The sequence below is a fragment of the Chiloscyllium plagiosum genome, unplaced genomic scaffold (genome assembly GCF_037043375.1).
Source record: "Chiloscyllium plagiosum isolate Xiang-an unplaced genomic scaffold, Cpla_swu_hap1 HiC_scaffold_3, whole genome shotgun sequence".
NCBI classification, from domain to species: domain Eukaryota; kingdom Metazoa; phylum Chordata; class Chondrichthyes; order Orectolobiformes; family Hemiscylliidae; genus Chiloscyllium; species Chiloscyllium plagiosum.
Genome location: NW_028270141.1, coordinates 141,579,963 through 141,592,394, shown reverse-complemented (window position 1 = coordinate 141,592,394; position 12,432 = coordinate 141,579,963). Strand labels below are relative to the sequence as shown.

The 12,432-nt window shown below is 51.6% G+C and overlaps 7 non-coding genes across 7 annotated transcripts; all 7 read left to right on the top strand.

Moving 5' to 3' along the window:
• The first annotated feature begins 833 nt into the window (after window positions 1-833).
• LOC148151377 (5S ribosomal RNA) lies at window positions 834-952 on the top strand. Its single transcript, XR_015756494.1, has one exon. It is a non-coding gene; the product is annotated as a 5S ribosomal RNA (ribosomal RNA).
• A 1,529-nt stretch (window positions 953-2,481) lies between these two features.
• Window positions 2,482-2,600, top strand: LOC148151376 (5S ribosomal RNA). The gene has a single exon (XR_015755568.1). It is a non-coding gene; the product is annotated as a 5S ribosomal RNA (ribosomal RNA).
• A 1,546-nt stretch (window positions 2,601-4,146) lies between these two features.
• Window positions 4,147-4,265, top strand: LOC148151375 (5S ribosomal RNA). Its single transcript, XR_015756097.1, has one exon. It is a non-coding gene; the product is annotated as a 5S ribosomal RNA (ribosomal RNA).
• A 1,546-nt stretch (window positions 4,266-5,811) lies between these two features.
• Window positions 5,812-5,930, top strand: LOC148151374 (5S ribosomal RNA). The gene has a single exon (XR_015755863.1). It is a non-coding gene; the product is annotated as a 5S ribosomal RNA (ribosomal RNA).
• A 1,545-nt stretch (window positions 5,931-7,475) lies between these two features.
• On the top strand, window positions 7,476-7,594 carry LOC148151373 (5S ribosomal RNA). Its single transcript, XR_015756493.1, has one exon. It is a non-coding gene; the product is annotated as a 5S ribosomal RNA (ribosomal RNA).
• A 1,520-nt stretch (window positions 7,595-9,114) lies between these two features.
• Window positions 9,115-9,233, top strand: LOC148151372 (5S ribosomal RNA). Its single transcript, XR_015755695.1, has one exon. It is a non-coding gene; the product is annotated as a 5S ribosomal RNA (ribosomal RNA).
• A 1,546-nt stretch (window positions 9,234-10,779) lies between these two features.
• Window positions 10,780-10,898, top strand: LOC148151371 (5S ribosomal RNA). Its single transcript, XR_015755566.1, has one exon. It is a non-coding gene; the product is annotated as a 5S ribosomal RNA (ribosomal RNA).
• The last annotated feature ends 1,534 nt before the right edge of the window (window positions 10,899-12,432 follow it).

The following is a 12,432-nucleotide window of genomic DNA, read 5'->3' as shown; positions in this document are numbered from 1 at the left end:
CATTCCCTCAATAGCCAGAATGTCTCTCCTCAAATTTGGAGACCAGAACTGCACACAGTACTCCAGGTGTGGTCTCACCAGGGCCCTGTACAGCTGCAGAAGGACCTCTTTGCTTCTATACTCAATCCCTCTTGTTATGAAGGCCAGCATGCTATTAGCCTTCTTCACTACCTGCTGTACCTGCATGCTTACCTTCATTGAGTGGTGTACAAGAACCCCCAGATCTCTCTGTACTGCCCCTTTACCTAAATTGATTCCACTTAGGTGGTAATCTGCCTTCCTGTTCTTGCCACCAAAGTGGATAAGGATCCATTTATCCACGTGAAAGTGCATCTGCCATGCATCTGAGCACTCACCTAACTTGTCCAGGTCACCCTGTAATCTCCTAACATCCTCATCACATTTCACCCTGCCACCCAGCTGATGAAATTTGCGAATGTTATTGCTAATACCATCTTGTATATCCTGAAGATAGATTGTAAAAAGCTGCGGTCCCAGTACTGATCCGTGCGGTACCCCACTGGTCAGTGCCCGGCATTCCGAAATGGAGGGGTGGAGGAGTGTGGAAGGATGAGAGAATGCAGGCTGCGGCCCTATGAAGCAGGGGGAGGGCTTGCAGTTGGCCTGTGTGGGGATGTGTGAGACTACAGGAGCCTGGTGGGCAAGGGCTGGCTGAAAGGCAGCTGGAGGGACGGAGGGAGGGAAGCACGCACGGAGGAGGAAGAGCAAAGAGAAAAGAGAAAAAAAAGCCAAAGGGGATAAAGAGAAAGAGCAAGAAAGAAAATGTGGCTGGCCAGCACGCCTTGAAGTAGGGAGAAAAGGCAGGGGCCAGCGCCTACGGCCATACTAGTCTGAAAACGCCCGATCTCGTCTGATCTCGGAAGCTAAGCAGACTCAGGCCTGGTTAGTACTTGGATGGGAGACCGCCTGGGAATACCAGGTGCAGTAGGCTTTTTCCGCCAGCAGTGGCTGCTCAAGTCACCCCTCTGCACTTGTCTTGTGCCAGGCAATGGAGCGGCAGGTTATTTTTGCTGCTGCTGCTGTGCCTGGCATCAGACACGGAGGGGAGGAGAGCGGAGCGCTGCCAAAATCAGCAAGAAAGGCGGAAAGAAAGGGATTGGGGCTGCACGCTGTCTGCGGGTGGCAGTCAGGAAAGGCGGACAATAGACAATAGGTGCAGGAATTGGCCATTCTGCCCTTCCAGCCTGCACCACCATTCAATATGATCATGGCTGATCATCCTTAATCAGTATCCTGTTCCTGCCTTATCTCCATAACCCTTGATTCCACTATCCTTGAGAGCTCTATCCAACTCTTTCTTAAATGAATCCAGAGACTGGGCCTCCACTGCCCTCTGGGGCAGAGCATTCCACACAGCCACCACTCTCTGGGTGAAGAAGTTTCTCCTCATCTCTGTCCTAAATGGTCTACCCCGTATTTTTAAGCTGTGTCCTCTGTTTCGGCACTCACCCCGCAGCGGAAACATGTTGCCTGCCGCCAGAGTGTCCAATCCTTTGATCATCTTATATGTCTCAACCAGATCCCCTCTCAGTCTTCTAAACTCAAGGGTACACAAGCCCAGTCGCTCCAGTCTTTCAGTGTAAGGTAATCCCGCCATTCCAGGAATTGACCTCGTGAACCTACGCTGCATTCCCTCAATAGCCAGAATGTCTCTCCTCAAATTTGGAGACCAGAACTGCACACAGTACTCCAGGTGTGGTCTCACCAGGGCCCTGTACAGCTGCAGAAGGACCTCTTTGCTTCTATACTCAATCCCTCTTGTTATGAAGGCCAGCATGCTATTAGCCTTCTTCACTACCTGCTGTACCTGCATGCTTACCTTCATTGAGTGGTGTACAAGAACCCCCAGATCTCTCTGTACTGCCCCTTTACCTAAATTGATTCCACTTAGGTGGTAATCTGCCTTCCTGTTCTTGCCACCAAAGTGGATAAGGATCCATTTATCCACGTGAAAGTGCATCTGCCATGCATCTGAGCACTCACCTAACTTGTCCAGGTCACCCTGTAATCTCCTAACATCCTCATCACATTTCACCCTGCCACCCAGCTGATGAAATTTGCGAATGTTATTGCTAATACCATCTTGTATATCCTGAAGATAGATTGTAAAAAGCTGCGGTCCCAGTACTGATCCGTGTGGTACCCCACTGGTCAGTGCCCGGCATTCCGAAATGGAGGGGTGGAGGAGTGTGGAAGGATGAGAGAATGCAGGCTGCGGCCCTATGAAGCAGGGGGAGGGCTTGCAGTTGGCCTGTGTGGGGATGTGTGAGACTACAGGAGCCTGGTGGGCAAGGGCTGGCTGAAAGGCAGCTGGAGGGACGGAGGGAGGGAAGCACGCACGGAGGAGGAAGAGCAAAGAGAAAAGAGAAAAAAAAGCCAAAGGGGATAAAGAGAAAGAGCAAGAAAGAAAATGTGGCTGGCCAGCACGCCTTGAAGTAGGGAGAAAAGGCAGGGGCCAGCGCCTACGGCCATACTAGTCTGAAAACGCCCGATCTCGTCTGATCTCGGAAGCTAAGCAGACTCAGGCCTGGTTAGTACTTGGATGGGAGACCGCCTGGGAATACCAGGTGCAGTAAGCTTTTTCCGCCAGCAGTGGCTGCTCAAGTCACCCCTCTGCACTTGTCTTGTGCCAGGCAATGGAGCGGCAGGTTATTTTTGCTGCTGCTGCTGTGCCTGGCATCAGTCTCCTGCAGGCACGAGACACGGAGGGGAGGAGAGCGGAGCGCTGCCAAAATCAGCAAGAAAGGCGGAAAGAAAGGGATTGGGGCTGCACGCTGTCTGCGGGTGGCAGTCAGGAAAGGCGGACAATAGACAATAGGTGCAGGAGTTGGCCATTCTGCCCTTCCAGCCTGCACCACCATTCAATATGATCATGGCTGATCATCCTTAATCAGTATCCTGTTCCTGCCTTATCTCCATAACCCTTGATTCCACTATCCTTGAGAGCTCTATCCAACTCTTTCTTAAATGAATCCAGAGACTGGGCCTCCACTGCCCTCTGGGGCAGAGCATTCCACACAGCCACCACTCTCTGGGTGAAGAAGTTTCTCCTCATCTCTGTCCTAAATGGTCTACCCCGTATTTTTAAGCTGTGTCCTCTGTTTCGGCACTCACCCCACAGCGGAAACATGTTGCCTGCCGCCAGAGTGTCCAATCCTTTGATCATCTTATATGTCTCAACCAGATCCCCTCTCAGTCTTCTAAACTCAAGGGTACACAAGCCCAGTCGCTCCAGTCTTTCAGTGTAAGGTAATCCCGCCATTCCAGGAATTGACCTCGTGAACCTACGCTGCATTCCCTCAATAGCCAGAATGTCTCTCCTCAAATTTGGAGACCAGAACTGCACACAGTACTCCAGGTGTGGTCTCACCAGGGCCCTGTACAGCTGCAGAAGGACCTCTTTGCTTCTATACTCAATCCCTCTTGTTATGAAGGCCAGCATGCTATTAGCCTTCTTCACTACCTGCTGTACCTGCATGCTTACCTTCATTGAGTGGTGTACAAGAACCCCCAGATCTCTCTGTACTGCCCCTTTACCTTAATTGATTCCACTTAGGTGGTAATCTGCCTTCCTGTTCTTGCCACCAAAGTGGATAAGGATCCATTTATCCACGTGAAAGTGCATCTGCCATGCATCTGAGCACTCACCTAACTTGTCCAGGTCACCCTGTAATCTCCTAACATCCTCATCACATTTCACCCTGCCACCCAGCTGATGAAATTTGCGAATGTTATTGCTAATACCATCTTGTATATCCTGAAGATAGATTGTAAAAAGCTGCGGTCCCAGTACTGATCCGTGCGGTACCCCACTGGTCAGTGCCCGGCATTCCGAAATGGAGGGGTGGAGGAGTGTGGAAGGATGAGAGAATGCAGGCTGCGGCCCTATGAAGCAGGGGGAGGGCTTGCAGTTGGCCTGTGTGGGGATGTGGGAGACTACAGGAGCCTGGTGGGCAAGGGCTGGCTGAAAGGCAGCTGGAGGGACGGAGGGAGGGAAGCACGCACGGAGGAGGAAGAGCAAAGAGAAAAGAGAAAAAAAAGCCAAAGGGGATAAAGAGAAAGAGCAAGAAAGAAAATGTGGCTGGCCAGCACGCCTTGAAGTAGGGAGAAAAGGCAGGGGCCAGCGCCTACGGCCATACTAGTCTGAAAACGCCCGATCTCGTCTGATCTTGGATGCTAAGCAGACTCAGGCCTGGTTAGTACTTGGATGGGAGACCGCCTGGGAATACCAGGTGCAGTAGGCTTTTTCCGCCAGCAGTGGCTGCTCAAGTCACCCCTCTGCACTTGTCTTGTGCCAGGCAATGGAGCGGCAGGTTATTTTTGCTGCTGCTGCTGTGCCTGGCATCAGTCTCCTGCAGGCACGAGACACGGAGGGGAGGAGAGCGGAGCGCTGCCAAAATCAGCAAGAAAGGCGGAAAGAAAGGGATTGGGGCTGCACGCTGTCTGCGGGTGGCAGTCAGGAAAGGCGGACAATAGACAATAGGTGCAGGAGTTGGCCATTCTGCCCTTCCAGCCTGCACCACCATTCAATATGATCATGGCTGATCATCCTTAATCAGTATCCTGTTCCTGCCTTATCTCCATAACCCTTGATTCCACTATCCTTGAGAGCTCTATCCAACTCTTTCTTAAATGAATCCAGAGACTGGGCCTCCACTGCCCTCTGGGGCAGAGCATTCCACACAGCCACCACTCTCTGGGTGAAGAAGTTTCTCCTCATCTCTGTCCTAAATGGTCTATCCCGTATTTTTAAGCTGTGTCCTCTGTTTCGGCACTCACCCCGCAGCGGAAACATGTTGCCTGCCGCCAGAGTGTCCAATCCTTTGATCATCTTATATGTCTCAACCAGATCCCCTCTCAGTCTTCTAAACTCAAGGGTACACAAGCCCAGTCGCTCCAGTCTTTCAGTGTAAGGTAATCCCGCCATTCCAGGAATTGACCTCGTGAACCTACGCTGCATTCCCTCAATAGCCAGAATGTCTCTCCTCAAATTTGGAGACCAGAACTGCACACAGTACTCCAGGTGTGGTCTCACCAGGGCCCTGTACAGCTGCAGAAGGACCTCTTTGCTTCTATACTCAATCCCTCTTGTTATGAAGGCCAGCATGCTATTAGCCTTCTTCACTACCTGCTGTACCTGCATGCTTACCTTCATTGAGTGGTGTACAAGAACCCCCAGATCTCTCTGTACTGCCCCTTTACCTAAATTGATTCCACTTAGGTGGTAATCTGCCTTCCTGTTCTTGCCACCAAAGTGGATAAGGATCCATTTATCCACGTGAAAGTGCATCTGCCATGCATCTGAGCACTCACCTAACTTGTCCAGGTCACCCTGTAATCTCCTAACATCCTCATCACATTTCACCCTGCCACCCAGCTGATGAAATTTGCGAATGTTATTGCTAATACCATCTTGTATATCCTGAAGATAGATTGTAAAAAGCTGCGGTCCCAGTACTGATCCGTGCGGTACCCCACTGGTCAGTGCCTGGCATTCCGAAATGGAGGGGTGGAGGAGTGTGGAAGGATGAGAGAATGCAGGCTGCGGCCCTATGAAGCAGAGGGAGGGCTTGCAGTTGGCCTGTGTGGGGATGTGGGAGACTACAGGAGCCTGGTGGGCAAGGGCTGGCTGAAAGGCAGCTGGAGGGACGGAGGGAGAGAAGCACGCACGGAGGAGGAAGAGCAAAGAGAAAAGAGAAAAAAAAGCCAAAGGGGATAAAGAGAAAGAGCAAGAAAGAAAATGTGGCTGGCCAGCACGCCTTGAAGTAGGGAGAAAAGGCAGGGGCCAGCGCCTACGGCCATGCTAGTCTGAAAACGCCCGATCTCGTCTGATCTCGGAAGATAACCAGACTCAGGCCTGGTTAGTACTTGGATGGGAGACCGCCTGGGAATACCAGGTGCAGTAGGCTTTTTCCGCCAGCAGTGGCTGCTCAAGTCACCCCTCTGCACTTGTCTTGTGCCAGGCAATGGAGCGGCAGGTTATTTTTGCTGCTGCTGCTGTGCCTGGCATCAGCCTCCTGCAGGCACGAGACACGGAGGGGAGGAGAGCGGAGCGCTGCCAAAATCAGCAAGAAAGGCGGAAAGAAAGGGATTGGGGCTGCACGCTGTCTGCGGGTGGCAGTCAGGAAAGGCGGACAATAGACAATAGGTGCAGGAGTTGGCCATTCTGCCCTTCCAGCCTGCACCACCATTCAATATGATCATGGCTGATCATCCTTAATCAGTATCCTGTTCCTGCCTTATCTCCATAACCCTTGATTCCACTATCCTTGAGAGCTCTATCCAACTCTTTCTTAAATGAATCCAGAGACTGGGCCTCCACTGCCCTCTGGGGCAGAGCATTCCACACAGCCACCACTCTCTGGGTGAAGAAGTTTCTCCTCATCTCTGTCCTAAATGGTCTACCCCGTATTTTAAGCTGTGTCCTCTGTTTCGGCACTCACCCCGCAGCGGAAACATGTTGCCTGCCGCCAGAGTGTCCAATCCTTTGATCATCTTATATGTCTCAACCAGATCCCCTCTCAGTCTTCTAAACTCAAGGGTACACAAGCCCAGTCGCTCCAGTCTTTCAGTGTAAGGTAATCCCGCCATTCCAGGAATTGACCTCGTGAACCTACGCTGCATTCCCTCAATAGCCAGAATGTCTCTCCTCAAATTTGGAGACCAGAACTGCACACAGTACTCCAGGTGTGGTCTCACCAGGGCCCTGTACAGCTGCAGAAGGACCTCTTTGCTTCTATACTCAATCCCTCTTGTTATGAAGGCCAGCATGCTATTAGCCTTCTTCACTACCTGCTGTACCTGCATGCTTACCTTCATTGAGTGGTGTACAAGAACCCCCAGATCTCTCTGTACTGCCCCTTTACCTAAATTGATTCCACTTAGGTGGTAATCTGCCTTCCTGTTCTTGCCACCAAAGTGGATAAGGATCCATTTATCCACGTGAAAGTGCATCTGCCATGCATCTGAGCACTCACCTAACTTGTCCAGGTCACCCTGTAATCTCCTAACATCCTCATCACATTTCACCCTGCCACCCAGCTGATGAAATTTGCGAATGTTATTGCTAATACCATCTTGTATATCCTGAAGATAGATTGTAAAAAGCTGCGGTCCCAGTACTGATCCGTGCGGTACCCCACTGGTCAGTGCCCGGCATTCCGAAATGGAGGGGTGGAGGAGTGTGGAAGGATGAGAGAATGCAGGCTGCGGCCCTATGAAGCAGGGGGAGGGCTTGCAGTTGGCCTGTGTGGGGATGTGGGAGACTACAGGAGCCTGGTGGGCAAGGGCTGGCTGAAAGGCAGCTGGAGGGACGGAGGGAGGGAAGCACGCACGGAGGAGGAAGAGCAAAGAGAAAAGAGAAAAAAAAGCCAAAGGGGATAAAGAGAAAGAGCAAGAAAGAAAATGTGGCTGGCCAGCACGCCTTGAAGTAGGGAGAAAAGGCAGGGGCCAACGCCTACGGCCATACTAGTCTGAAAACGCCCGATCTCGTCTGATCTCGGAAGCTAAGCAGACTCAGGCCTGGTTAGTACTTGGATGGGAGACCGCCTGGGAATACCAGGTGCAGTAGGCTTTTTCCGCCAGCAGTGGCTGCTCAAGTCACCCCTCTGCACTTGTCTTGTGCCAGGCAATGGAGCGGCAGGTTATTTTTGCTGCTGCTGCTGTGCCTGGCATCAGTCTCCTGCAGGCACGAGACACGGAGGGGAGGAGAGCGGAGCGCTGCCAAAATCAGCAAGAAAGGCGGAAAGAAAGGGATTGGGGCTGCACGCTGTCTGCGGGTGGCAGTCAGGAAAGGCGGACAATAGACAATAGGTGCAGGAGTTGGCCATTCTGCCCTTCCAGCCTGCACCACCATTCAATATGATCATGGCTGATCATCCTTAATCAGTATCCTGTTCCTGCCTTATCTCCATAACCCTTGATTCCACTATCCTTGAGAGCTCTATCCAACTCTTTCTTAAATGAATCCAGAGACTGGGCCTCCACTGCCCTCTGGGGCAGAGCATTCCACACAGCCACCACTCTCTGGGTGAAGAAGTTTCTCCTCATCTCTGTCCTAAATGGTCTACCCCGTATTTTTAAGCTGTGTCCTCTGTTTCGGCACTCACCCCGCAGCGGAAACATGTTGCCTGCCGCCAGAGTGTCCAATCCTTTGATCATCTTATATGTCTCAACCAGATCCCCTCTCAGTCTTCTAAACTCAAGGGTACACAAGCCCAGTCGCTCCAGTCTTTCAGTGTAAGGTAATCCCGCCATTCCAGGAATTGACCTCGTGAACCTACGCTGCATTCCCTCAATAGCCAGAATGTCTCTCCTCAAATTTGGAGACCAGAACTGCACACAGTACTCCAGGTGTGGTCTCACCAGGGCCCTGTACAGCTGCAGAAGGACCTCTTTGCTTCTATACTCAATCCCTCTTGTTATGAAGGCCAGCATGCTATTAGCCTTCTTCACTACCTGCTGTACCTGCATGCTTACCTTCATTGAGTGGTGTACAAGAACCCCCAGATCTCTCTGTACTGCCCCTTTACCTAAATTGATTCCACTTAGGTGGTAATCTGCCTTCCTGTTCTTGCCACCAAAGTGGATAAGGATCCATTTATCCACGTGGAAGTGCATCTGCCATGCATCTGAGCACTCACCTAACTTGTCCAGGTCACCCTGTAATCTCCTAACATCCTCATCACATTTCACCCTGCCACCCAGCTGATGAAATTTGCGAATGTTATTGCTAATACCATCTTGTATATCCTGAAGATAGATTGTAAAAAGCTGCGGTCCCAGTACTGATCCGTGCGGTACCCCACTGGTCAGTGCCTGGCATTCCGAAATGGAGGGGTGGAGGAGTGTGGAAGGATGAGAGAATGCAGGCTGCGGCCCTATGAAGCAGGGGGAGGGGGGAGACTACAGGAGCCTGGTGGGCAAGGGCTGGCTGAAAGGCAGCTGGAGGGACGGAGGGAGGGAAGCACGCACGGAGGAGGAAGAGCAAAGAGAAAAGAGAAAAAAAAGCCAAAGGGGATAAAGAAAATGAGCAACAAAGAAAATGTGGCTGGCCAGCACGCCTTGAAGTAGGGAGAAAAGGCAGGGGCCAGCGCCTACGGCCATACTAGTCTGAAAACGCCCGATCTCGTCTGATCTCGGAAACTAAGCAGACTCAGGCCTGGTTAGTACTTGGATGGGAGACCGCCTGGGAATACCAGGTGCAGTAGGCTTTTTCCGCCAGCAGTGGCTGCTCAAGTCACCCCTCTGCACTTGTCTTGTGCCAGGCAATGGAGCGGCAGGTTATTTTTGCTGCTGCTGCTGTGCCTGGCATCAGTCTCCTGCAGGCACGAGACACGGAGGGGAGGAGAGCGGAGCGCTGCCAAAATCAGCAAGAAAGGCGGAAAGAAAGGGATTGGGGCTGCACGCTGTCTGCGGGTGGCAGTCAGGAAAGGCGGACAATAGACAATAGGTGCAGGAATTGGCCATTCTGCCCTTCCAGCCTGCACCACCATTCAATATGATCATGGCTGATCATCCTTAATCAGTATCCTGTTCCTGCCTTATCTCCATAACCCTTGATTCCACTATCCTTGAGAGCTCTATCCAACTCTTTCTTAAATGAATCCAGAGACTGGGCCTCCACTGCCCTCTGGGGCAGAGCATTCCACACAGCCACCACTCTCTGGGTGAAGAAGTTTCTCCTCATCTCTGTCCTAAATGGTCTACCCCGTATTTTTAAGCTGTGTCCTCTGTTTCGGCACTCACCCCGCAGCGGAAACATGTTGCCTGCCGCCAGAGTGTCCAATCCTTTGATCATCTTATATGTCTCAACCAGATCCCCTCTCAGTCTTCTAAACTCAAGGGTACACAAGCCCAGTCGCTCCAGTCTTTCAGTGTAAGGTAATCCCGCCATTCCAGGAATTGACCTCGTGAACCTACGCTGCATTCCCTCAATAGCCAGAATGTCTCTCCTCAAATTTGGAGACCAGAACTGCACACAGTACTCCAGGTGTGGTCTCACCAGGGCCCTGTACAGCTGCAGAAGGACCTCTTTGCTTCTATACTCAATCCCTCTTGTTATGAAGGCCAGCATGCTATTAGCCTTCTTCACTACCTGCTGTACCTGCATGCTTACCTTCATTGAGTGGTGTACAAGAACCCCCAGATCTCTCTGTACTGCCCCTTTACCTAAATTGATTCCACTTAGGTGGTAATCTGCCTTCCTGTTCTTGCCACCAAAGTGGATAAGGATCCATTTATCCACGTGAAAGTGCATCTGCCATGCATCTGAGCACTCACCTAACTTGTCCAGGTCATCCTGTAATCTCCTAACATCCTCATCACATTTCACCCTGCCACCCAGCTGATGAAATTTGCGAATGTTATTGCTAATACCATCTTGTATATCCTGAAGATAGATTGTAAAAAGCTGCGGTCCCAGTACTGATCCGTGCGGTACCCCACTGGTCAGTGCCCGGCATTCCGAAATGGAGGGGTGGAGGAGTGTGGAAGGATGAGAGAATGCAGGCTGCGGCCCTATGAAGCAGGGGGAGGGCTTGCAGTTGGCCTGTGTGGGGATGTGTGAGACTACAGGAGCCTGGTGGGCAAGGGCTGGCTGAAAGGCAGCTGGAGGGACGGAGGGAGGGAAGCACGCACGGAGGAGGAAGAGCAAAGAGAAAAGAGAAAAAAAAGCCAAAGGGGATAAAGAGAAAGAGCAAGAAAGAAAATGTGGCTGGCCAGCACGCCTTGAAGTAGGGAGAAAAGGCAGGGGCCAGCGCCTACGGCCATACTAGTCTGAAAACGCCCGATCTCGTCTGATCTCGGAAGCTAAGCAGACTCAGGCCTGGTTAGTACTTGGATGGGAGACCGCCTGGGAATACCAGGTGCAGTAAGCTTTTTCCGCCAGCAGTGGCTGCTCAAGTCACCCCTCTGCACTTGTCTTGTGCCAGGCAATGGAGCGGCAGGTTATTTTTGCTGCTGCTGCTGTGCCTGGCATCAGTCTCCTGCAGGCACGAGACACGGAGGGGAGGAGAGCGGAGCGCTGCCAAAATCAGCAAGAAAGGCGGAAAGAAAGGGATTGGGGCTGCACGCTGTCTGCGGGTGGCAGTCAGGAAAGGCGGACAATAGACAATAGGTGCAGGAGTTGGCCATTCTGCCCTTCCAGCCTGCACCACCATTCAATATGATCATGGCTGATCATCCTTAATCAGTATCCTGTTCCTGCCTTATCTCCATAACCCTTGATTCCACTATCCTTGAGAGCTCTATCCAACTCTTTCTTAAATGAATCCAGAGACTGGGCCTCCACTGCCCTCTGGGGCAGAGCATTCCACACAGCCACCACTCTCTGGGTGAAGAAGTTTCTCCTCATCTCTGTCCTAAATGGTCTACCCCGTATTTTTAAGCTGTGTCCTCTGTTTCGGCACTCACCCCGCAGCGGAAACATGTTGCCTGCCGCCAGAGTGTCCAATCCTTTGATCATCTTATATGTCTCAACCAGATCCCCTCTCAGTCTTCTAAACTCAAGGGTACACAAGCCCAGTCGCTCCAGTCTTTCAGTGTAAGGTAATCCCGCCATTCCAGGAATTGACCTCGTGAACCTACGCTGCATTCCCTCAATAGCCAGAATGTCTCTCCTCAAATTTGGAGACCAGAACTGCACACAGTACTCCAGGTGTGGTCTCACCAGGGCCCTGTACAGCTGCAGAAGGACCTCTTTGCTTCTATACTCAATCCCTCTTGTTATGAAGGCCAGCATGCTATTAGCCTTCTTCACTACCTGCTGTACCTGCATGCTTACCTTCATTGAGTGGTGTACAAGAACCCCCAGATCTCTCTGTACTGCCCCTTTACCTTAATTGATTCCACTTAGGTGGTAATCTGCCTTCCTGTTCTTGCCACCAAAGTGGATAAGGATCCATTTATCCACGTGAAAGTGCATCTGCCATGCATCTGAGCACTCACCTAACTTGTCCAGGTCACCCTGTAATCTCCTAACATCCTCATCACATTTCACCCTGCCACCCAGCTGATGAAATTTGCGAATGTTATTGCTAATACCATCTTGTATATCCTGAAGATAGATTGTAAAAAGCTGCGGTCCCAGTACTGATCCGTGCGGTACCCCACTGGTCAGTGCCCGGCATTCCGAAATGGAGGGGTGGAGGAGTGTGGAAGGATGAGAGAATGCAGGCTGCGGCCCTATGAAGCAGGGGGAGGGCTTGCAGTTGGCCTGTGTGGGGATGTGGGAGACTACAGGAGCCTGGTGGGCAAGGGCTGGCTGAAAGGCAGCTGGAGGGACGGAGGGAGGGAAGCACGCACGGAGGAGGAAGAGCAAAGAGAAAAGAGAAAAAAAAGCCAAAGGGGATAAAGAGAAAGAGCAAGAAAGAAAATGTGGCTGGCCAGCACGCCTTGAAGTAGGGAGAAAAG